The sequence below is a fragment of the Protopterus annectens genome, chromosome 8.part1, assembly GCF_019279795.1.
Source record: "Protopterus annectens isolate FY-2018-M chromosome 8.part1, PAN1.0, whole genome shotgun sequence".
Lineage (NCBI taxonomy): Eukaryota > Metazoa > Chordata > Ceratodontiformes > Protopteridae > Protopterus > Protopterus annectens.
In genome coordinates this window covers 139,382,412-139,408,858 of record NC_056742.1, presented here as the reverse complement: position 1 = coordinate 139,408,858, position 26,447 = coordinate 139,382,412, and the positions used below count along the sequence as shown (strand labels likewise).

Sequence of the window (26,447 nt, the reverse complement as noted above, 5' to 3'; positions counted from 1 at the left end):
AAATAAAAAAAATGTAAGAGAAAGCTATAAGAAGTATATACAATAGAATGTTACTTACTGTTTATATTAATAGAGTTAAAAATAAAACATATTATTTACTATTATTTAGTTCTAATTATTATTAGTTAAAGCATGACAGATTATTTACAAACAAGCATAAGCAGTGTAATCAAGAAAGTATAATTAGGAATAGCATTTGAAGAACATATAAACTTTTAAAGGAAAAAAAATGTATCAAATTACTGACCTTATTTTTCCTCTTCAGAAAGAGAAACAAGTTAAATCACAGCTTGCCATTAAATCTCCAGATATTTTGACTAGTTATGAAACAAAACATTTCTTTGCACTCAGAGAATAACTTTGATTAAATCTTTTTCAAAATATTTGTTGCTTCTTGGAAATGCAGGAACTATATTTAAAAGAATTAATAATAAAATAAAATGAGAGAGAAAAAAAAACATAGTACAAATCATTTGTTTTTTAGTCTCTTCTTCTTCTCTGAAGTCTTCCACGAAGTTTCAGTTGCCAGTCTCTTTAACGAAGGACTAGCCCATTCCATTTCTTCTATTTTTTCCAAAATCTTATTTTTTTTGATAAACAGTAAAGCAGAGTCTAAGTCATCGAAAATTACCATCAGGAAGGAAGATTTTAAGCTTGGCAGGAAACAGAAGGTATGTTTTAAACTGTGCTTTTTTAAGCTCCCTTATTAGTGGCAGAAACACTTTTCTTTTAGCTAATACCATGGAAGAATAGTCATTGTCAAAACGCACAGTTGTTTCATTAATCTTAACAGGAGCTTTAGCCCAAGCAGATTTAAGAACCATCTCTTTATCAAAAGATGATAGAAATCTAACTATAACTGATCTAGGATAGTTTTTGTTAGAGTTAGTATTAGCTATAGATCTATGTGCTCTTTCGATACCATAAGAGAATGCTTCTGGTAAATCTAAAGTTTTAGGGAGCCATGTTGTTAAAAAAGAAGTAATATTGTTACCTTCAATATTTTCTGGCAGTCCAAAAATCCTAATGTTATTGCGCCTAGATCTATTTTCCAGGTCATCCAGCTTTGTTTGTAAATGTGTATTTTGTTTCAGCAGAAACTCAATGTTGATTTCCTCTTCTTGTATTCGATTTTCCATGTCATTCACAGCTTCTTCTATGCCTGTCATCTGGATCTTCTGTTGTTGCAGGTCCATATGTAACAAGTCTATTTGTTTTGTAGTTTTTCTATGAAAGTGTCTATTTTAGTATCCATTTTATCCATCTTAGCAGTAAGTTGCTGGACTATAATTATCAGAGACTGAAGTTCTTTCTTGATGCTGGAGTCTTGAGAATTTGTCTTACTGGAACTCATTTCAGACTGATAAACTGACAGGAAAATTTCCAAAGTAATTTCTGACAGGAATATTATTAAGATTTCCTTTCTTTTTTAGATATAGTTCAAGAACTATATAAAACAAACATATTTAGAAAGAAAATTACTTCAAAAATTAATTTTTTAAGTAATTAATTCCTGTCAATGTAATGAAATTGGTGGAGCTGAAGAAATCTGCTGCTATCCTGTGTTCATCCTTGGCCACGCCCCCTCTGGGTGCTCTTCTAAACACTACAAACCAGATGGCATTTCTGACATCCAAAAAACAATTACAGCTGGCTTCAACTTTCAAAACCTTGGCAACTTTAACTCAACTATCTGCAAGGAAATTCCTACAGGCTTTGGGTTACATGGCCTCCTGCATCCTTCTCGTACCATATGCAAGACTACACATGAGGAAAATACAGTGGTACCTAAAAAGTGTATGGTCTCAGCATTGCCACAGTTTAGACATACTGATCTCTGTCCTTCCTTGCCTTCAAAAGGAATTTCTTTGGTGGTCCAGGGCATGTGCCCTAAACAAAGGGAAACCCTTCTGTCTGCCTCCTGCCACTCAGATTCTAACCACGGATGCCTCGGATTATGCTTGGGGAGCCCATTTTCAGGGCAACTGTCTGCAGGGCCTTTGGACAAAGGATCAGAAGCACCTGCATATCAATTTAAAGGAAATGTTAGCTGTTCAGAAAGCTCTATTGGCCTTCAGGAATCTTTTACAACCAGGACAACTACTAATACGGACAGACAACACCACAGTTATGTGGTACATAAACAAGCAAGGGGGGGTCTCATTCCTACCCCCTTTGCAGACTAACCATGGATCTCTGGGACACAGCTCTAGCTTACAATCTGGATCTTCAAGCTCAGTTCCTACCAGGGAAACAAAACTTCCTGGCAGACAGTCTGAGCAGAAACCTTTTCGGATCCACACGAATGGATGCTGGACACCAAAATATTCAGGATGATAACAGCAGTCTGGGGATGTCCTCACATAGACCTCTTTGCATCCCATCTCAATCATCAACTACAGAATTTTTGCACCAGGACCTTCCACAGAAAAGCTTGGAAAGTGGATGCCCTGTCATTCAGTTGGAGGAACCTCTTGGGATATGCTTTTCCACCACTTCCTCTTCTTCCACGGGTCTTATTGAAGATAAAACAGGACAAGCCCAAGATGATAATCTTGCTGGCTCCAAATTGGCCTCGGCAGTTTTGGTATGCAACGCTGAAAAACCTATGCCTGGAGCCCCCTTGGGTTTTGCCTCAGTCTCCGAACCTTCTGTCCCAACATCAGGGTCAGGTTCTACACTCTCATGTCAGAACTCTCTGCCTGGCAGCCTGGTTAATCCAGGACCTTTGATTTCTTCTTTACTACCCAAGCAGGTTATGGATGTCATTTTAGAAGCCAGACATCCTAGCACTAGAAAATCTTATGCAGGAAAATGGAAAAGATTTTGTTCCTGGATGCAGGCTCAGGATTCTGATCCTGTTCTTCCTAACATTACTTTAATCTTACTTTACTTGTCAGACCTCTTACATAAGGGTCTCTCTTTCTCTTCCATTAAGATACATGCCTCTGCTATTTCTGCTCATTATAATTCGGACCCTCCCATTTTTTCCCACCAGCTCATGAGACAGTTTCTCAGGGGAGCTAAGAATTTAAGGCCTCCTAGATCTCCTCCCATTCCTGCTTGGGATCTCAACTATGTTTTGGAAAAACTAACCTTGCCTCCTTTTGAGCCTGCTGCTTCCTCTGACATCAAGTTCTTATCTTGGAAGACAGCTATTCTGTTAGCCCTAACCTCTGCCAGGAGGGTTTCAGAGTTACAAGCTCTTATGGCTGTGGAACCATATATTATTTTTCATCAAGACAGGGTATCTTTGAGGACTAATCCTACTTTTATGCCTAAGGTGGTTTCTAAAGTGGCTTTAAATCAAACTATCCACTTGCCAACCTTTTTCCCCACTCCTCAAAATAAAGGGGAAAGGATCTTACATTCCTTGGATGTACACAGACAGCTACGTTTTTACCTGGACAGAACCAAGGACATCAGAAAATCAGAACAATTGTTTGTTTCTTATGGTTCAAGTTCCCAAGGTAAAGCCATTTCTAAACGGACCATTTCTAAATGGATTGCTCATGGAATCAGATTTTGTTATTCACACCATGGAAAGCAAATCCCAGTGAGTATACGAACTCATTCCACCAGAGCTGCTGCCACTTCTGCAGCCTTCCTCAGAGGAGTTCCTACCAAAGACATTTTGGAAGCTGCAACTTGGAGTTCAGTGCATACTTTTTCTAAGCACTACAATCTACCTCTATACTCTAAGTAAAGGGCAGGCTTTGCCTCTGCAGTCTTGCAGGGCCTTTTAGCCACCCCTTCTTCTTTGTGACCACCTCCCTTTCTTTCAGCTTTGGGATTCTACCCTACAGTCATGACTGCAACAGTGAAACACGATGAACATAGTACAGTTGTGTACACCTACCATAAATGTAGATGTTCGAGTGTCTTCACTGTTGCAGTCTGGGTTTCCCTCCCTCCTGTCCCCTCTTGTTTTTACTTTTGTGTAGTTTCTTTCTTCACCATTCTTCTGAGGTGTATGTGCATAGGTTATGGGACCTTTTTCAATTTGGGGCAAGAAAAACTGGAGAAGATGGCATCGGCTGTCTGCTTTGTACTCCTGGCGCTCTGACGTCAGGGAGCATGGTTGAACAGCCGACGCCGGATCCAGACTTTGGGATTCTGGCCGACCGAGGGCTGCCTGCTGGCAGGGGAGAACCCTACAGTCATGACTGCAACAGTGAAGACACTCGAACATCTACATTTATGGTAGGTGTACACAACTGTACTTTCTGTGTGCTGCAGAAGCACAACTTTTTAAACCTTAGATGTGAGAGTGTTCAATCTCGCCGTTTGTTCTTACACATGGGTGTCGGAGCCGATCCTCGGCTCCGAGTCGGCCGCTTGGCAAAACTCTGCATCTAGGAGAAGCTCGAGACCAACCTACCTCCCACAATTCCCTCTGCCTCTACCTCAGATCTAGTTTGCCGCTGCAACCGATCGCATCATTTTTGAAGAGCTCTGAACCAACTTTGGGAGATAAGCTAAATTCTTACCTTCTTTTTCTTGGATAATCTCATCTTTTGGCATAAAATTAGTGTGTGTGTGTGTGTGGGTCTGGTCATCCTTTTGGATACTCTCTTATATATAGATATATATATATATATATATATATATATATATATATATATATATATATATATATATATATTTATAGTTTAGTTTACCTTAGGGCCTACCCCACCTTCTTATTGGATTAGGATTGATTCTGCAATTTTTATTGCTGTGTTTGTGGACTTACATTTAATCATTTGACAAAGTGTTTTTTTCTGATATTGGTACAGTTTTTTTTTTTCCTCACAGGATGTCTAAAAAAGCCAAGTTGGGATTTAAGAGGTGTCAGTGTGGGCAAAAGATGTCTGTCACTGACGACCATAGCTCTTGGGTCTACTGTCTTGGCCCTCTCCATCTACAAGAAGACTGTTCTATCTGTCATTCTTTTAGTGGAAGGGTCATGACAGACGCAGGAAGCTAATGGAGAGAGGTCTTTTGAAGCCTGCCTTCCAAGAGGCGCTTGACAAGTCAGACCAGGCTTCTAAGTCCTCGAAGGAGTCGAAGACATCGGAGCCCAAGTCATCGGCTCCGAGTTCTTCATTTAAGGTTCGTTCACCGGTTCCACAGACTTCGGGGCCGAGTGTTGAACTTCTTACTGTGATCGAGCCTCGAGTCTTGGAACCGGTGTCGGAGCTTCCACCTTCTACTATATTGAGGTCGGTACCATCCTCGGTTCCTTCGACCTGATCTTCCAGGCCTCTCTCCGATACTGACGTAGATCGTGTGGTGCAGACGTTAATGGAGAACACGGCCCTGTCCAAGCTCATTTCAGTCTCCTCCCAATTGGTGTCGAGACTCGAAGGCCTTCCCTTATCTCCATCTGATCCTCCTCCGAGGCCTACTCAGCTTTCGGAGCCGGGGGATGTTGATCTGATGATAGTGGAGCCCTTGGTGCTGGAACCATCCCTTCCTCGGTCGTCACCATTGACCTCTACTCCGTCGGAACCGTTGGCGGACTCGCGGGGCCGACTATCTATCCTTGGCTCCGGGACCGAGAGTCGAACCGATGTTTCGGTGCCGACTCTCCCCCTCGGTGCCTCGGCACGGATCATTTCGGCTCCGTCCTCGGGGTCGATGCCCTTTGACCTCATGAGGAAGGTATTGTCTTCTCAGACAACCACGTCAGCAGAAGCAACTTCTCCCTCCTGTAAAGGTCCGTTGTCTACTTCTGCACCCACGACTACACATAAGCGTAGAGCACCAGTGTCTCAGCCACTCCCAGAGAGCTTCTTCCTCGGAGGCCTCATCGGATGCCCCTCCCGATGACGTTCCGAGGAAAAAGTTGTGCAAGAGGAGGCACTTAGATTCTCCACAAGAATCTTTAACATCGGATACTGACTTAGATGAGTCAGAAGGGTCCCCAAAATCACCCTCAGAGGATGTCTCCTTTGCTGACATCCTGGAGATCCTGAAGCAGAGAGGTGATTGGCAGGCCCTTCCCCCTTCTGCGGATGAGTCGGTTCTGCTGAAGGCATTTGGTGCTCGCCCTTCCTCCTCCTGGGTCACTCCGCCCTTCGACGAGTTAATGGAGTTAATTGCTCGAAGGGCGTGGGAGGCACCTGACACAGTGGAGCCAGTTCCCAGGAAACCTAACAAGTACATAACGGCCCCTCAGGACAAGTCATACCTTACTAAAGGAGTTCCAGTGGACGCTATGGTGGTGGCCGCAGCCACTAAAAAGGAGATGTCCGAATCTTCCTCGTCTGTCCATCCCCCTAACAGAGACTCTAGGACCATGGACAGATATGGGAAGCGCATTTTCAGTTCAGCGACTTTTTCCATGCGATCGCTGAACTACTTGACTCACTTCACATGATTACAGAGGGATCTAGTCAAGGAGTTGGGAGATACCCTCCAGGGTAATGCAGATGCTGCTGTCTCAGACAAGGTTACAGCACAGCTCAATACCCTTACGTCTATTGTGAACTCGTCCATGAGGCTCATCTCGTATGTGGCCGAAGGGTCGAGTAGGGCTGCAGCTTCAGCGATTGCTCTTCGTAGACTATCCTGGATGCGGCTGTGCTCCTTTGTGGAAGCCTTCAAGTCTTCCTTTACTAACGCCCCCTTTGATGGTGCCACTCTTTTTGGCCCCAAAGTAAAGGAGACCCTAACCCGGTGTGAGCAGGAGGGAAAGACTCTGTCTGCTGTCGGAGTCCGTTTTTCCACCCCATCCAGACCGTACCCGAAAGGGCAACGAGGTGGAAAGATGTGGTTTCGTAAACCCCAGGGTTCTTTCCCAGGCACACAGGGTGATGCCCCCCCCCCCAGAGGCAGAGGAGGGGGCAGAAATGTAAGACGTCGCCCTGGCGGCAGAGGGGGTCCGCAGAACCAAGGTGACAGGGATACCATCCCTGGGAAGCCTTTCCAGCACTCCTGAGAGGAGGCCCGACTGTCCTGCTCTGGAGGTAGTCGGGGGTCGCTTAGCTTTATACCCTCAGGCCTGGCAAAGCCTTACTTCAGATAATTGGGTAAAAAGCATTATTACCAGAGGTTACAAAATTCTCTTTGTATTTCCCCCATTACCACAAAAAAGATTCCCAGATGTACCACCCCATCTGCGAAAACATGCAGCTATAGAAATCTCAAAGCTGCTGGAAAAAAGTCATCCAACCAGTCCCGGCGGACCAGAGAGGATCCGGAACTTACTCAAGGTTCTTTTTAGTTCCAAAAAAGACAGGGGACTGGAGGCCGATTCTGGACCTAAGCACTCTCAATACATTTGTGAAGAAAGAAAAGTTCCGGATGGTCACGCTTCAATCGATCCTTCCGTTTTTACAGAAGGACGACCGGATGTGCTCAATAGATCTCAGGGACGCCTACTACCACATCAAAATGGCCAGAGTGTCCAGAGATCACCTGCGCTTCCGGCCGGGAGCCAGCCACTTTCAGTTTCAGGCCCTGCCCTTTGGTCTAACCTCAGCCCCCAGGGTTTTCACCAAATGCATAGCAGTGGTAGCGTCTCACTTGAGACGCCTAGGATTCCGGGTGTTTCCATATCTGGATGACTGGCTCCTTACTGCCACCACCGAGCGTCAACTGATACAGGCCAGGGACTACACAATCAGCCTTTGTGCTCAGCTAGGGATTTCGATAAATTTCGAAAAATCTGCGTTACAGCCCTCGCAGCATATTTCATTTATAGGGGCAGATCTAGATACCCGCTCTTTGCTTCTAAAACTCCCCTCCACAAGAATAGCTTCCATGCAAGAACACGTATCTCTCCTCCTATTGTCCAAAAAGTCCCCAGCCAATCTAGTCCTGAAAGTCTTAGGGCTCATGTCAGCTTCCCTCATTGCAGTTCCCATGGGGAGGCTACACATGAGAGTTCTCCAATGGCTGCTGTTCGCACAGTGGTCGTTCCAGCAATTACCACTGACACACGAGATTCACATAACGAATACCTGCAAAGCACACCTGTCTTGGTGGTTACAGAATCACAACTTCGTCAACGGCCGACCGTTTGTGTTACCCAAACCGACAGCCACAGTGACCACGGACGCTTCCCTGATAGGGTGGGGGGGCATCTTTCAGGGGCAGACAGTCCAAGGCGAATGGTCCAGCTTTAGAGTACAACCTGCACATAAATGTTCTAGAGATGAGGGCAGTGTTTCTAGCATTGCAACACTTCTCCCCCCTTCTACCTCTAGGGACTATTGCAATACAGACGGACAATATGTCCGTAGTCTGGTACATAAATTAACAGGAAGGAACCAGGTCTTACCAGTTGTGCAGAGAGGCCATGAAAATTTGGCAATGGGCAGAGTCCACGGGTCGCTTTCTAATAGCAATGCACATCCCGGGGTTATCCAACGTCATAGCGGACAGGTTGAGCAGCGCCATCCTGTTACCTCACGAGTGGTCCCTCAATCAGAAAGTGGCGGAAAGGATTTTCCGCAAATGGGGCCAGCCTTGCTGCGATCTGTTTGCGTCTCCAATGAACACCAAATGCAGAAGCTACTTTGCCCATTTACCCCCTCCAGGGGATGTCCCCAGGGATGCTCTGATTCACGATTGGCCCCCGGGTCTCCTGTACCCTTTCCCTCCTATACCACTGATCCCGAAATTTCTTCAGAAAGCCAAAGACCAGGAGAGGACTATAATTCTCATTGCCCCATTCTGGCCTCGACAGATTTGGTTCCCCTTTCTTCAAGCCCACTAAATGCAGGAGCCCTGGATTCTGGACCCAGTGCCAGATCTGCTGACTCATTCGTCAGGAGCTCCTCACCCATCGCTTCTATCCCTCAAGTTAGCAGCCTGGCTGCTCCGCTTCCCTACTTAGCCAGGTCTGATCTTCTTTCTCCAGCAGTTCAGAACATTCTGGTCGCCTCCCATAAGGCTTTCACTACTAAAATCTATTCCAGTAAGTGGAAACATTTTGTCTACTGGGCGACTACACAACATTTGGATCCTTTAGTAGCCCCCCTAAACAAGATTTTGGAATTTCCTGTCCATTTTGTTTCACCAGGGAGCCTCTACTGCCACTTTAAAAGTTCATTTGGCCGCTATTTCCAACTTTCACATAGGAGAAAACGGAGCTCCTATTATGGCTCATAGGCTTTGTAAGGCCTTCATGAAAGGGTCCTTTCATCTCAGACCAACAGTTAGGTCACCTACAGCTCCTTGGAATCTAAATTTACTTTTGTCCCAGTTAATTTTACCACCCTTTGAACCAGCTTCTTCCTGTCCCTTAAAGTTCTTGTCCTGGAAGACTCTTTTCCTAGTAGCTATCACTTCAGCCAGATGAGTATCAGAACTTCAGGCACTTTCCATCAAACAGCCATATTTAATTTTTCACCCTGACAGGGTATCATTACGCACCAACCCTTCCTTTCTCCCTAAGGTCTGTTCAGTTAATAACAGTAATCAGTCCATTGAGCTTCCTACATTTTTCAAGAATCACTCCAAGAAGTTGGAATACATGTTACACAAATTGGATGTTCATAGACAACTCAGATTCTACCTGGATAGAACTAAGGACCATAGGAAAACGGACCAACTGTTTATAGCCTTTGCTGACAATAAAAAGGGCATGTCAGTGATGAAGCGCACACTTTCTAAATGGCTAACTGATTGTATAACCTTCGTGTATTCTGCTTCAAACCAGATTTTGTCCACCAAACCAAAGGGACATTCTACTAGGTCAGTTTCCACGTCTCTGGCTCATGCGGCTCGTCTGCCATTGGACACTATTTGTGCAGCCGCCACTTGGTCTAAACCGCATACATTCATTACTCATTATAAAGTTGATAGGACTTCCAGGGATAGAGCATCTTTTGGTTCCACTGTGCTCAGGAACGTTCTTCCATGAGTCACTCAGGGTAACGGAGCTAGGGACGCTACCCATGTGTAAGAACAAACGGCGAGATTTAACACTCTCACATAAAGAAGTTATGTCCTTACCATAACGTTCCATGTGGAGTGTTCATCTCACCTTTGTTCTTACATCCCCACCCTCCCACCCTCCGGTCTGGAAGAACGTACGGGTTTAGAAGTCTGTTCTGTTTGTCTCCCACTAGTGGTCTCTCTGTTGTTTCTACTGGCTTGAGCTAGTTTCTGCTCCTTATGTATACTTGGGTATCCCTGTTATACTTGATTACCTTGGTTATTGCTGGATCTGGTATTGTTTTGCAAACTAGATCTGAGGTAGAGGCAGAGGGAATTGTGGGAGGTAGGTTGGTCTCGAGCTTCTCCTAGATGCAGAGCTTTGCTAAGCGGCCGACTCGGAGCCGAGGATCGGCTCTGACACCCATGTGTAAGAACAAAGGCGAGATGAACACTCCACATGGAACGTTATGGTAAGGACATAACTTCTTTATTTTAAGCCTCATTGTAGAAATATCCTGCTGTTTAAATACAGGCTGCAGCTAAGCATATAGAGATATGGAGGTAAAACTTCCCTGATGTCCTTCAAGGATGCATCTGCAGTCCTAACATATGGGTTGTCCTGCCTCAGGCAGCCCTTCGGTCGGCCGGATTCCAAAGTCTGGGTCTGGCCTCGGCTGATGTCGCACTTCACCCGACGTCATAGCTGCTGTTTATTGGGTATAAAGGCATCAGCCGACGCCGTTTTCCTCAGTCTTTCTTGCCGCGCGGTGCCCGAAGCAGAAGCTGTTCGCAAGTGCCGGTCGGTCAGATCCAGAGATTTCTACTACCGAAGACTTCTAAAAAGCTAAGTACCCCGTTGGGGACTCTTTCTTGCCTCAGCCGATGTCAGAAAAAGTAAATAATTGTTTAACTTGTGGGAAACAAATACCTCATAAGGATTTCCACTCTTACTGCCTTCCTTGCTTAGGCCCAGACCACGACGTATCAGCTTGTCTAGCCTGTGCTTCCTTCAACCGATGAACACTTAGACGTCGGTCGGAGTTTGCAGAGGAGTTTTTTGGTCCCGCTTTTGCTTACAAAATGCCGTCGGAGACTCTGACTTCACAATTAGCTAAAAAGCATAAGGAAAAGGACCGACACTCGCGGTCCGCGGTTTCGGCCGAAACCACGGTTAAGCCAACCGCGAGTGTCTCGGTTTCGGCCGAAACCGAGTCCTCGGTTCTTCCTTCGGCCGAAAGCTTGCCTCCGATAGCCGAGGCCTCATACAGCATGGCTGAATCCGCTACTGAACTTACCCCTGCCGTAGCAGGCTCCCAGGATTTATCAGATGCTATTCCTTTAGACATATCTACTCCTGCACGTGGAGCTGCTAGGCCCCCTGCATCTATGTCTATCAAGGCTTTTCCTAGGGCTAAAGCAGCTAAATCTTCTAAGGCCTTGCCTGCTAAAGCCCCCTCACACAGGCCTACCTCCAGTTCCCAAATGCTCAGCTTGGCTGAGGATCTCATTTCTTTGATCAGGGGATCCCAACCTCATCCAGACAGGGCCTCTCAACCCCCTCCAGAGAAGAGGCCTAGAGCAGAGCCCCCGGATCCTGTTTCTACAGACTATTCCTCGGATGATTCAGAAAACTCAGGTCCTCCAGAAGGCCCATATTCTCCTTATGAGGATTCTGATGCAGAAGACTCCATTCTTTCTGCCTCTCCTCCAGAGGAATTTTCTTTTGGGGAAACCTTACATGCTATGAGAGAGCATTTTCAATGGCAGGGCCAGGATTTTTCAGATTCAAGGAAAAGGCTAAGGACCTTTTTACATTTACCACAGCATAGGCCTTTAGCCATTCCTCCAGTACTCACAGTTGTTGATGATGCTTATAATGATGCCTGTGCTGCCCCTGACTCTCTTCCCCCGGCCCCTGCCAAGCCCGACAGATATTACAGGGTCCCGGACACACACTTTCACTTCTATAAGGCTCCTATTGCAGATCCTGAAACCATTTCACAGGGCCCCAAAGCTGTAGCAGCTGCCTCTGCCAAAAAACCCCTCCCCTCTGAAAGAGAATCTAGAGCATTAGAGAGATGGGGTAAAAAAGTTTATACTTCTGCTACTCTTTCGGCTAGGACCTTAAACTGTCAATTCCACATGATTCAGTATCAGGAATTTTTGTTAGACCAGCTAAATAAAAAACTGTCCTCTCCTGAACCTATAGACCGTAAGTCCCTTCAGGATTTGGTACATAACACTCAGCAGGTCAGTAATCATTCCTTAAAATGCGGCTATGATGCACTGGAGTCTTCCTTTAGATCAGCTATGACTGGAACAGTGATTAGAAGGCATGCCTGGTTAAAAGAGCAATCCTTACCAGACCATGTAAAGTCAAGGCTTCTAGATGCTCCCATGGAGAAACAAAGTTTGTTTGGTTCCCCTGCCCAGCAAGTGCTAAAGAAGGTGGAAGAAAAAGCAAAATCTGTCCAAACAGTCAAGGATTTCTTACAGGTACAGCCTCCGAGGTTTAGTAGAAATTGGCCTTCGAAGAATTGGTCCTTTCCAGACACCTCCAGAGCACAGAGAGGCAGAAATAGGCGCCCAAGAGGCAGAGGTCAATCCAGAGGTGCCTACAGGGGACGTCAGTGGCAGCCTAACAACCAGAGAAGTACTGCCACAGATTCAGCTACAACCACTCCCACAGGACAGACACAATGACTTGACTCTGATACCGCCTACCAGGGAACAACTGCAAGCACCCTTAGGCGGAAAGCTTGCCTTATTTTCCGTAAACTGGCATTACATTACAGGAGACAAATGGATTTTACAGACAATAGACAAAGGCTACAGGTTTCACTTCCACACTCTACCAAAAAAGAGAGGAATGCCAAACCTACCACCAAACCAAAAAACAAACGCTCTAGCACAAATCAACCACCTACTAAGGATGAGAGCTATAGAAAAGGTACCGCCTATGGAACAAGGGCAAGGATTTTACTCCAGACTTTTCCTGGTTCCAAGAAAAGAAAAACAATGGAGACCTATTCTCGACCTGTCCGCTCTGAACACATATCTCATTGTTCCAAAATTCAAAATGCTGACCCTACAGCAACTTCTTCCCATGCTGGGCAAGGAGTCTTGGCTGGTGACTCTAGATCTCAAGGAGGCATACCTGCACGTCCCTATACCACCAGATTGCAGAAGATACCTCAGATTTCTTGCAGGATCAGAGCATTATCAATTCTCAGCATTGCCCTTTGGCTTATCTACTGCGCCCAGAGTATTCACAAAATGCCTGGCATCAGTAATTGCTCATTGCAGGCTTCAGGGAATTCAAATTTATCCATACCTGGACGACTGCCTGATACAAGCGGACAACAAGACCAAATTAACAAAAGATTTGGAAAAGGTTATACAACTACTGCAAGCCCTGGGATACACAGTCAACATGAAAAAGTCAAGGCTGGTACCATCCCAAAGGATAACATTCTTGGGTGCAGAACTGGACACATCAAATCAAATGGCATTTCTCACAGCAGAAAAGCAAAAGCAACTACCACTCTATTTCATGACATTAACAACGCAGAACCAGCTTACAGCAAGGAAAGTCCTGCAAGCCCTCGGATACATGGCATCCTGCATAATATTGATTCCACGTGCCAGGCTACATATGAGGAAGTTGCAATGGTACCTAAGGAATTTATGGTCTCAACACAAGCACAGTCTAGAAGCCCAGATTCCAATAATTCCATGCCTGAAACAAGAATTCCGGTGGGCTCAGGCCTGTCAGCTGAACAGAGGTCTGCCCTTCCACAAACCTCACCCAAGCCAGACTATCACCACGGACGCCTCAGACCTAGGCTGGGGGGCACACATGGTGGACAAGTGTATACAAGGCCTATGGACACAAGACCAGCTGAACCTACATATAAATCAAAAAGAGATGCTGGCAGTGAAACAGGCACTTCAGACATTCAGACCTTTTCTTCAACAAGGTCATTTGCTGATAAGGACGGACAACACCACAGTCATGTGGTATATCAACAAACAGGGAGGCACACACTCATATCCTCTATGCCGGATGGCAATGGACCTGTGGAATGTGGCCCTGAACCACAACATTCAACTCCAGGCCAAATTTGTCCCAGGAAAAGAAAATGCACTAGCAGACACCTTAAGCAGAACTACCACGGATGCCCACGAATGGATGCTGCATCCAGACATCTTCAAAACCATTACAAAGAAATGGGGACTACCAGAAATAGACCTGTTCGCATCCCCACACAACCACCAATTGAGGAAATTCTGCACAAGGACATACCACCCACTTGCTTGGAAGGTGGACTCCCTATCCTTCAGTTGGGAAAACCTGACAGCATATGCATTCCCACCTCTTCCTATGATGCACAAAGTGCTACTGAAGATCAAAGAAGATCACCCAAGGATCATCCTGATAGCTCCAGACTGGCCGAGGCAGCATTGGTACCCGCTACTGAGGAGTATGTCTCAGACACACGCATGGCCTCTACCTCTGGTTCCTTTACTGCTAACACAGAACAACTACAAGATCCTACATCCAAACTTGAAAACACTGCAGCTAGCTGCTTGGAATATTACATAAAGCAAAATAACCCAGACTTATCTCAGAGGGTTAAAGACATTATCCTGGAGGCTCGCAGACCCTCCACAAGGAAGACTTATTCAGCCAAATGGAAAAGATACCTCATTTGGAGTGCAGCAAAAGGAGAAAATGTATCATTAACAAACATAGCTAACATCCTGGAATACTTAGCAGAACTTTTCCACAATGGCCTGTCTTACTCCTCCATTAAGATTCATGCATCAGCAATTTCAGCAGAATACAACATGGATCCTCCAGTCTTCTCTCATCCTCTACTCAGGCAGTTTCTGAGAGGAATTAAAAATGTAAAGCCTCCAAGGAAGCCACCTTTGCCTACATGGGACCTTAACTTTGTGCTGGAAAAGTTAACACTTCCCCTTCGAACCAGCAGCAACAGCAGAATTACAGTTCTTATCTTGGAAAACTGCTTTCCTGCTTGCAATCACTTCAGCAAGAAGGGTTTCTGAATTACAGGCATTAATGGCAGTACAGCCCTTCCTTAACTTCCATCAGGATAGAGTGTCCTTGAGAACTAATCCTACTTTTATGCCAAAAGTGGTCTCCAGGGTATCATTGAACCAAGCAATCCACCTGCCAACATTCTTCCCCAACCCACAGAACAGGGGGGAAAGACTACTACGTACATTGGATGTGCACAGGCAATTGCGCTATTATCAGGACAGAACCAAGACCAACAGAAAGACTGACCAGCTTCTGGTAGCGTATGCAACAGGAATGGAAGGAAAAGCAATTTCAAAACAGACAATCTCAAAATGGATAGGAAATTGCATTAGATTTTGTTACTCTTTTCATGGAAAGACAACTCCAGAAAACATCAGACCTCACTCCACAAGGGCTACAGCCACTACTACAGCTTTCCTGCGAGGAGTGGCTACCAAAGACATTTTAGAAGATGCTACTTGGAGCTCCGTGCATACATTTGCCAAGCATTATAATCTACCTTTATACTCCAGATCCCGAGCAGGTTTTGCAACTGCTGTTTTGCAAGGGATCTTAACTACACCATAATCATCTTAGTGCCTCCACCCCCAGTTTGGCTATGGTATTCTACCCATATGTTAGGACTGCAGATGCATCCTTGAAGGACATAGTACAGTTTTGTACCTACCATAAATGTAGATGTCCGAGAGGTATGCATCTGCAGTCAGGATTACCCACCCTCCTTCCCCTCTGTGGTACTCCTAGGGTATTTGCCCATCTTGTAGCTAGCTGGGGGAATCTATTATGGTGTATTTGTTTGTATATATGTATATACATGCTTATATTGTTTGCTCTCTACTGTTTGGAACCATTTGCATTTATCCAAATTTAGCCTTCCTAGAGGGCACCTGGCATCTGGGGCAAGAAACACTGAGAAAAATGGCGTCGGCTGATGCCTTTATACCCAATAAACAGCAGCTATGACGTCGGGTGAAGTGCGACATCAGCCGAGGCCAGACCCAGACTTTGGAATCCGGCCGACCGAAGGGCTGCCTGAGGCAGGACAACCCATATGTTAGGACTGCAGATGCATACCTCTCGGACATCTACATTTATGGTAGGTACAAAACTGTACTTTATAGTCATATTCTTAATTGTAAATTATCAAATTGGTTATCATGCAAGCCCTAAAGATAGGTCTTCCCAGAAATGTAGCCAGTGCAGTTCATGCAGCCATTTGACGTTTGGCTAAAGTTTAAGTCACTTGTCACCTTGAGTGCCTCATACTGCACCATTTGTAGAACATGAAGTTGTGTCTTGGTGACTCCAGGTACAGGGCGCCATAGTAATCAGGTTAAGAGCGATACCAAAGTGTAAATCGTTATGGATTGATCTTCTTGAATGTTCAGGTAACAAATCCTAGGTCACTTTCACAGATAGAATAGCAGAGGACCACAGTAGGTACTTGATTGCTCCCTGTCAGAAGAGAGACGGTCTCCTGCGAGTTCTAACACACACAAAAAATAAAATGTATCTAAAAAAGCATTGAATTTCACTTGCTGTTAAATCTTTGAAGTATTTTTTTGCATGGGGGCTTACTTCCTGCTCCCTCTTTCCCTGCTTCTTGTATGTATGCTAACATTTAGTTTGTTGTTCATCAGATAAGGGAAATATACTGAAATACCACAACCTAAAACTTTACTGTGTGTTCCTTCACAGTCACATTTTCAGTTGTACTACTCCAGTGATTGCATTTACGGTTCCCAAAATTTCAGCAGCTACCTATGCTTTATCCATTATTATCTTGTTGATGGTGTCCATCCCATACCTCTCAACTGTACAGATGTTTGCATCATATTTTTGGTCCATTTTTCATAAAATTGTGTTTTTCTGGCAAATTATTCAAGACTGAAATCAGAAAATGTCAGATATTTGTGCTTTATACTTCATATCTGTCAGAAAATTCATGCTAATGCAAACCCTATTGCTGTGATGTTGTCCTGTCATGCCTTCATTCTTGATGGTTGGGTTTGGAACCGAGCATTGGTTCTGACTCAGCCGCATACTAAAGCTTGGGAGCTTTCACTGGCTCGAGTCTACAACCTATCCCAAGATGCCTAGCAACTGTTACCCAGATCTTGTTTGCCGCTTGCAGCTTCGGGATTGCTTTTTCGCTGGCTCAGGCTAAGTGGATATTTCTTTAACTTTTTATGTGGTTCTTAAGTAATAATTTAGTAGCAGAATAATTTCTTTACATTGCTATATCTTGAGTGTTCCTTGTTTGTCAGAAAAGGTCTTTTCCGCTCTTTGTTTTTTGGCTTTGTGTGGCGGTCGTTTTTTCTCAGGCCTCTATCTAGTGCTGCCCCCTTTTTAGGAATCCGTTTAAGTTCGAGGATTCCCTTTTCTCCTCTTGCCCCTAGCTTAGCCTGTCTTTAGTTAGAGGGCTCCCACTTTGTTCCTTTCGCCATTTAAATTAGAGATGTCTCCTAAGGTTAGAGGAGTACGTCATTCAAGTTAGAGACTCTCCTCTAACCTTTCCCTCTGACCACTCTTCTTCTTTAAAAAAAAAAACTTGTTTTTCCTCTTTATAGAGTAATTATTTTTGTAGTCTTGCTAGTCTGGTGTGGTTCTTTGAACCTTTGAGTGGAACATTTACTAACTTTGTGACTTTCATTGCTGGTTGTGAACTTTTGCTGATAGTGACAGGATGTCTAAAGAGACTAAACAGTCCGGTTTTAAAAAGTGCAATTCTTGCACACAAAAAATGTCATTCACTGATGGACACACTAGTTGTGTGTATTGCTTAGGCGCCATCCACCTGCAGGAGTCCTGTTCTGTTTGCCATGGGTTTAGTTCAAGGGTCCTGCAGGAACGAAAAAACAAGCTAATACTTCGGGATTTGTTAAAGGGGCATTTTGATTTGGCTGTTGAAGGGACTCATGCCTCCAAACTTTCAGACAAGTCACCCAAAACGTCTTCGGCTCCAGCTTCTGAGCCATCGAAGAGAACTGAAAAATTGATTTCTTCAGATCCGAAACCTGTCGGTTCCAAAAAGGAAAAATCTACACCGGTTTCACTTACAGTTTTGGAATTGTCTAGTAGTCGAAAAAGGAGTTGGTCACCGTCCTTGAATCCGAGTCATTCAGTGCCATAGTCTCCTTTATTGCAATCACTGGTGGGTAGCCACAAGTCCTCCTCCCATTCCTTTCTGTCATCCAGGAGCCTTTTGGATGATGACGTAGAGTGGGTGGTTAGAAGGTTGCTTCGTACACCGGCACTGGCAAAAATTCTCACCAGCCCAGCCCAGATGGTCATGGAGCCGACTTCAGTAGCTGCTTTACCTTCTGTTCCTCCTCTGACTCAGTCGAGTTCAGAGCCAGAGTGTCTGGAAGTCTTGCTGATGGAACTATCTGACCCGAAATCCATTCCCGGAGTTTCGCTGCTGATCTCCGCTCTGACCTCGTCGATGTTGTCGTCCATCGAGGTGTCTGGGGACCAAGACTGTCTCGTTGGCTCTGGGGGGGGGGGAGTCTAACCGAACCCTTTCTGGATCTGACTGTCCCACTCGGGACTTTGGCACACGTGAGTTCAGCACCCACATCAGCCTCAGAGCCATCCTCCTTGGTGCGGGGGAGATCTCCTGGTTCCTCAGAGCCGGAGGCTTTCTCAGCCCAGGATCATGGTGCCTTCAAGGTGATGAGGAGCGTACTTTCCTCTGAGACTGCTCCACCCTCAGCTCCAGCTACTCTCCCCCCCCCCCCCAAAGGGCCAGTGTCAACCTTTACACCATCCCTCCACTCCCAGCATAGGGAACCGATGCCCCAGTGGGTGAAACCCTCTCTTCCGAAACCTCCACAGAACATCCCCCCAAGGAGGTCCCTAGGAAGAGAACGTACAAGAGGAAACGCATAGACTCCCTTAAGTCTGTCGCATCCAATACTGACTTAGAGGACTCAGAAGGGTTCCCATGGTCACCCTTTGAGGATGTCTCCTTTTCAGCCATCTTAGAGGTCCTGAAACAGAGAGGTGGCTGGAAAACCCTTTCCCCTTCTGAAGATGAGTCAGAATACTTGGAGGCATTTGGTTCTCGACCCTCCACCTCGTGGGTGTCAACGCCTTTCGACCAGCTCCTGGGTGTAGTCAGTTGAAAGGCATGGAGCTCTCCAGAGTTGGTGGAACCTGTTCCGAGGAGGCCCAACAAATTCATTACAGCCCCAAAAGACAGACAATTTCTGACCAAAGCTGTCCCAGTAGATGCTATGGTGATGGCGGCCACCACCAAGAAGGAATTAGCTGAAACTTCTGCATCTGTCCATCCACTGAATAAGAAGTCTCGAATGATGGACAGATACGGGAAGCGTATGATGTTATGTAGTCCTATCTTGCCGTAATTCTTGCTGGATGGGTTCGGAGCAGATACTCTGCTCCGATTTGGCCGATACTAAAGTTCGAGAGCATTTACTGGCTCGAGGTTAACCCCTATCCCATGGTGCCTCACAGCAATTCCCCAGATCTCATTTGCCGTGAAAGCTTCAAGGTTGTCTCTCACTGGCTCATTGGCTAAGTAGAACATTTTTTTAATAAATCTTGTATTTTTCTTCCCTTTTTTCTTCACTTTTTACTCTTAATAGTTATTGGCCTTTTCTTTCGTGATTGTATTGAGTGCTTGGTCCCCTATTCCTCCCCTTAGGATTGTACAGCCAGTTTTAGTTAGAGCGTCATAGTTGCCCATTTAAATTAGAGGGCCTTTCCTCCCTGAGTGTTAGTCCTATTACAAAAAAAAAAAAAAGAAGAAAATGTCTTCTCTTCATAACTTTATTGCTTATTTAGTTAGTATTGTTGTTATAGTTAGTGTTGTTGTTCTTGTAATTTGGTAGCATAATTAGCATTGTTCTTGTCAGCATGTCTAAAGAAAAAGACAGAGAACACAAGGAACACCGCCCCTTGGGGTTCAAAAAATGTGATAAATGTTAACAGAAGATGTTATTGACTGACAGTCACACTATCTGTGTGTACTGCCTGGTTGAAGCCCACTTACAAGAACCCTGTACTTTTTGCCATGCCTTCAGTACTAGGGTTCTTAATGAGAGGAAACGCAAGTTAATAGATAGGGGTCTTATGACCAGTTCCTTCCAGGAACAGCTGGAACTTAGTCGGACAGCTCCCAAGACTGTTAAAAGAAAATCTTAAGCTCCAGCTTCGGAGCCATCTAAAATGTCCAAAGCGACGGAGCCACGTTCTGGCTCCGATTCCACTTCTTCTGTCTCAGTGCCATTGGTCTGTTTGGTGCCAAGGCAACCTTCAGTACCAAGACAATTGCCAGACATCGATCCTGTTTCACCTACATTGAGGTCTCCTATATTAGAAAGGAGGAGATCTCCTTCTGTCTTCACCCATTCCTCCAGGACTCTTTCAGATGAGGACATCGAGCGGGTGGTGAAGAGGTTGCTCTCTGACCCGGCTCTGGCAAAAAAAATTAGCCCCTTCTGACCCAAAGGCTTCGGAGCTGCCCCATTTACAATCCACTGCTTCTCCTCAGACTGCTTCGCTCTCGGAGCCAAACACTTGGGGTTCTTCGATGTTGGAGCCTTCTATTCCGAGAATTCTCCCTGCTTCCTCGGAACCGATAACTCTATCCTCGGCGGCTCAGTCTGGAGCTGTGAGGGATCTGGGAGCCAACGACCTCGAGTAGACTCCGAGGTGGATAGTCACCCCTGGGTTTTCTTCGGAAGCAATCCTCCCTCTCGGCGCTTCGGCTTGTCTTGGCTCAGTTCCCATGTCTGCTTCGGAGCCTGTCCCTTCTGCTCGGAGCCGACCTTCCATCTCCTCAAAGCGGAGGTTGTTTTCGGAGCAGGATGGAAAGTCCTTCAAAGCAATAGAGAAAGCTTTGTCCAGTGCCAAAGCCCTGCCTTTGGACCCGATGTCCCACCAGCGGCTGGCAGCAGCGTCTTCTCCCCCGCCACTCCCTCAGCCTAGGGAACCAGAGATTCAAGCAGCTCCCATTGGAGGTGTCCCCTCTTCTGAGACCTCCCCAAATTATCCCACTGTAGAGCTTCCTCGGAAGAGACTTTGTAAGAGGAAGCATGTTGACTCACCTGAGTCTGTCACATCTGACACTGAGTCAGAAGGGTCCCCTAGATCCCCCTCTGAGGATGTCTCCTTTTCTGACATCCTTGAAATCCTTAGACAGAGGGGGTGATTGGAAGACCTCTAACCCTACGGAGGATGAATCAGTGTATCTTGAGGCCTTTGGTTCTCAACCTTCCACCTCCTGGGTGACACTGCCTTATGACCAGCTCTTGGGGGTCATATCCCAGAAAGCCTGGACCTCCCTGGACACAGTGGAGCCTGTCCCGAGGCGGCCAAACAAATTTATGACTGCTCCAGAAGATAAGTCCTTTCTTTCCAAGGGAATTCCTGTTGATGCTGTGGTGGTAGCAGCAGCCACTAAAAAGGAGTTGTCCGAGACATCATCTAATATCCATCCTCCTAATAAGGAGTCCAGGATGATGGATAGGTATGGAAAGCGTACCTTCTCTTCAGCGGCATTTACCTTAAGATCACCGAATTACCTGTCCCATTTTACTCTACTTCAAAGAGATCTCGTGAAGGAGTTGGGAGATACCCTTCAGGGTTCAGTAGCTTTGGGATCCATGGATAAGGTTTCTGCACAGCTCTCCACCCTTACATCAATAGCTAACTCCTCCATGAGGCTGATTTCCTGTGCAGCGGATGGAGCAAGCAGGGCAGCCGCAGAAGGAATCTCTCTTAGGAGGCATTCCTGGATATGTCTCTGTAACTTCACGGAATCCTTTAAATCTTCCTTCACCAACATCCCCTTTGATGGTTCAACTCTTTTTGGACTGCAGGTGAAAGAGACTTTGACCAGGTGCGAGCAGGAAGGGAAATATTTATCTGCCATCTGAGTCCGTTTCTCCCTTCCTTCTAGACCCTATCCCAAGGGTCACACAGGAGGGAAAATATGGTTCCGTAAATCCCAAAAAGGTTTCCCTCAGGCACAAGGTCAACCCTCCCCTAGAGGCAGAGGGGGTGGATGCAACTGAAGACATTGTTCTCGCGGCAGAGGAGGTCCGCAACATCAGTGAGATAGAGAAACCTCTGATTGTCCCTTCCATCTCCCCTGAGTGGTTGCTGAGTGTCCATCTCTGGAGGCAGTCGGGGGTCATCTTTCACTGTACCCAAGTGCCTGGCTAAACATTTCCTAAGATCATTGGGTACAAACCATGATATCCAGAGGTTACCTGATTCCCTTTGTTTCCGATCCCCCGGTAAACCGGACTCTACCAGACGTGCCACCCATTCAACTAGACCGTGCAACATCAGAGGTCATCTCGTTGCTGCGAAAAAGAGTCATCCAAGAAGTCCCCTCAGAGCAAATAGGATCCGGAACTTACTCTCGATTCTTTTTAGTTCCAAAAAAGACAGGGGACTTGAGATCAATTCTAGATCTCAGAAAACTCAACAAGTCTGTAAAGAAATTGAAGTTCTGAATGATCACTCTGCAGTTGATATTTCCCTTTATCAGGAAAGACAATTGGATGTGCTCAATAAATCTTCAGGACATGTACTACCACATCAAAATGGACAGGTGCTCCAGAAGACACCTACGATTTCGGCAGGGAGCCAGTCATTTTCGAACACTGCCCTTTGGCCTCACTACAGCCCCCAGAGTGTTCACCAAATGCATGGCAGTGATAACGGTTCACCAGAGATGTCAAGGATTCCAGGTGTTTCCGTACCTAGATGACTGGGTCCTCACTGCTACCACCAAGCACCAACTAATCAGAACCAGGGATGAGACTCTATCCAGGGACTTCTTCTTAGGTATTACAATAAACCTAAAAAAATTAGCCTCATCTCCATCGTAGCACATTGTATTCTTAGGCTCAGAAATAGACTCAACCACCATGACAGCAAAACTGACACCAGAAAGAATAGAATCACTGCGCGACCAAGTCAGATCTTTGCTGAAGAGACACAAAGTACAGGCCAGGGTAGTCCTTCAGGTCCTAGGGACTATGGCTTCCTCCATTCTCTTAGTTCCCCTAGCCCATCTGCACATGAGAGTACTTCAGTGGCTATTTGCCCAGTGGTCAATGCAGGATCTCCCCCTGTCTCACCAAATTCTCATCACAAACGCCTGCGAGAAGGATCTGACATGGTGGTTACATATGGATCAACTTCATTTAGGTCGCCCAGTCGTTCCCCTCAAGAAAATGCAGTTTTGACCACGGACGCCTCCCAGATAGGGTAGGGGGGTACTTGGCAAAACCACGAGAACCACTTGCACATGAATGTTCTGGAGATGAGAGCGGTGCTCTTATGCGTTGCAAGCATTTCACAGTTCTCTTCCCACAGGGACAATTGTGATTCAAACAGACAACATGTCTAGTGTAGTACATAAACAAGCAAAGGGGAACTAAATCTTACCCACTTTGTCGAGAGGCCTTGAGTATGGAAATGGGTGATGAACACTCAACTCTGTCTAGTAGCAACGCACATCTGGGGAAGTCCAGTGTGATAGCAGACAAACTCAGTCGAGCAATTCTGATGCCTCACGAGTGGTCCCTGAATTCCGAAGTTGCGAAAGAGATCCTTTACAAAAGGGGTCAGCCTTGCTGTGACCTATTCACCACATACATGAACACCAAGTACAGCAGCTACTTTGCCCTAATTCCCCATCTGGGAATGTCACCCAGGGATGCTCTGGTCCATGATTGGCCTCTTTTATGCTTTCCCACCTTTTCCTCTCATTCCAAAAGTGATTCAGAAAGCAAAACTGTTGGAGTACCCTGATCCTCATTGCTCCTTGCTGGCCTCACCAAGTCTGGTTCCCCTTCATGTGGCTCTATCTCTTGGAGGAACCATGGACTCTGGAACCATCTCCAGACCTCCTGACTCATCAATGGGGGCAGTTCCATCCTACTATCCAGACCCTGAAATTGACAGCATGGCTGCTGCAGTTCCACGAATAGCCAGGTGCATTTCCCTTTCACCTACAGTCAAACACATTCTGATTTCTTCCCACAAGCCTTCCACTAGGAAAATATATTCCAGCAAATGTAAAAGGTTCTCTATTTGGGCAGTAAACCAAGGCTTAGATCCCTATACAGCTCCTATACAGTCTATTTTGTCCTTTCCGGCATCCATTTTTCATGAAGGAGCTGCGGCTGCTACAGTTTGAGTTCAGTTAGCTGCCATCTCAAATTACCATTTCGGCTACATGGGAAATCCAATCATGTCCCACTCTTTGTGCAGAACCTTTTTGAAAGAAGTCCTCCTTCTCAGACCTCCAATCAGACAACCACCAGAACCATGGGACCTAGTTCTTACATCTTTAATTTCTTCCTCTTTTGAACCCTCTTTTTCATCAGATCTGAAATTATTATCTTGGAAAACGCTATTCTTAGTAGCTATAACCTCTGCTAGGAGAGTCTCAGAATTGCAAGCTCTCACCATTTGACCTCCTTACATTGTTTTCCACAAGGATAGAGTCTCACTTAGAACTAATCCTTTCTTTCTTCCCAAGGTATATTCAGAGCATAATCTCAACACGACTATTGAACTTCCAGTGTTCTTTCCAAATCATACTAATAAATCAGAATACAGACTACACCAATTAGGAGTCCACAGAATTCTCAGGTTTTACCTACACGGGACTAAAGAATTTAGAAAATCAGACCAGTTATTTGTTTCTTTTTCAGACAAAAATAAAGGCTTGCCTGTTTTTAAGGTTACCCTGTCAAAATGGCTTTCAGATTGCATTTCATTTGCTTATAAGACTTCTGACAAACAGTTACCTAACAAGGTAAAAGGCCTTTCAACAAGAGCAGTATCAGCTTCATATGCCTTTAGAGCTAGGCATACCATTTGTGTAGCAGCTACTTGGGCAAGACCTCATACTTATGCCACTCATTACAAATTGGATTTGGCCTCCTGGGACAGGTCATCTTTTAGGTCCATTGTGCTGGAGTCTCTTCGCTTGAGCCACCCAGGATACAGGTGCTAGGGACGTTGTCCCATCGAGCAAGAATTATGGCGAGATAGGACTACATAACATAAAGAAGTTATGAACTTACCATAACGATGTTCATCGTGTTTCATTGTTGCAGTCATCACTGTAGGGTTCTTCCTGCCGGCAGGCAGCCCTCGGTCGGCCAGAATCCCAAAGTCTGGGTCCGGCATTGGCTGTGCAGTCACCCTCCCTGACGTCAGTGCGCCAGGGGTACAAAGCTCCCAGCCGATGCCATGTTCTCCAGTCTTTCTTGCCGTGCGGTGGAAGCAGTTCGCAAGTGCCGGTCGGCTGACTCCTGTTATTTTTGGTGCTTCATTCTGAAGACTTTCTTCTTTTCAAAGCTAAGTACCCCGTTGGGGAAACATTTTTCTTGCTCCAGTCCGATGTCAGAAAAAGTTAATAATTGTATTTCTTGTGGGAAGCAAATACCTCATAAGGATTTTCACTCTTACTGTATTCCTTGTCTAGGCCCTGACCACGACATAGCTAGTTGTTGGTTTTGTGCTAGATTTAATCAACATACTATAAAACGGGGATACGATTTTGCTTTTCATTACTTTGGCAGGCGATTTAATTACAACATGTCGTCGGACACGCTTCCGACTACCGGAGTTCATAAAAGGCGTAAAGATAAGGACAGGCCTCCACGGTCCAAATCAGACAACAGTTTACAAGCAGAGCCAGCTGCAGGTTCAGCCATCAGTGAGGCGCTTTCGCATGCCCCTGTCGTCGGCCATTACAGAACTGCTTGCCTAAACGGACTCCCACGAGGAGCCAACTAGGCCTTTGAGTACTCCAGGTGCAAGACCTTCGGATAATACTCCCTCGGCTGGGTCCGGAGCCGCTGTGCAGGTACCGGCTTCCGAGGGGGTTTTCAGGCCTACGCAGTTTCAAATAATGGCAAAGGCAAAGACTCAAGCCCAGGCCTCCTCTGATCCGGGGCCTAAATCTCAAAAACAAATGCTTAAAATGGCGGAGGACTTACTAACTATGATTAGGGGTTCACATCCCCCTCCAGACAAAAGGCCAAGACAAGATTTGGATTATGAATCCTCTGAACAGGCATCTATCTCTTCAGTGTCGTCCTCTAAACAGGATTATACTTTCCCTCCTTAGGATTCTGATGCTGAGGAATCCATTCCTTCAGCTTCTCCCCCTGAGGATTTTTCTTTTGGGGAAACTTTATATGACATGAGGGAACATTTTCACTGGAAAGGACAGGAGTACTCTGAATCTAAGAGAAGGCTTGGGGATTTCCTTCTTCTTCCCCAACACAGACCCCTGGCTATTCCTCCTATTTTGGATATTGTGGATGATGTCTTTTCTGAGGCTAATTTAACTCCTGACTCCTTTCCTCCAGCTCCTGCTAAGCCTGATGGATATTACAGAGTCCCTGACTCCCACCAGTTTCTTTATAAAAATCCTACTGCTGATCCAGAAACCATTTCTCAGGGTCCTAAGGGTGTTAAGGCCGCCACTGCTAAGAACCCT

At 45.7% G+C, this 26,447-nt stretch overlaps 1 protein-coding gene across 3 annotated transcripts in view; it reads left to right on the top strand.

Moving 5' to 3' along the window:
* The window catches only part of WWP2 (WW domain containing E3 ubiquitin protein ligase 2), a 1,859,587-nt gene that overhangs the window by 106,005 nt on the left and 1,727,135 nt on the right, over positions 1 to 26,447 (top strand). The window lies entirely within an intron of this gene.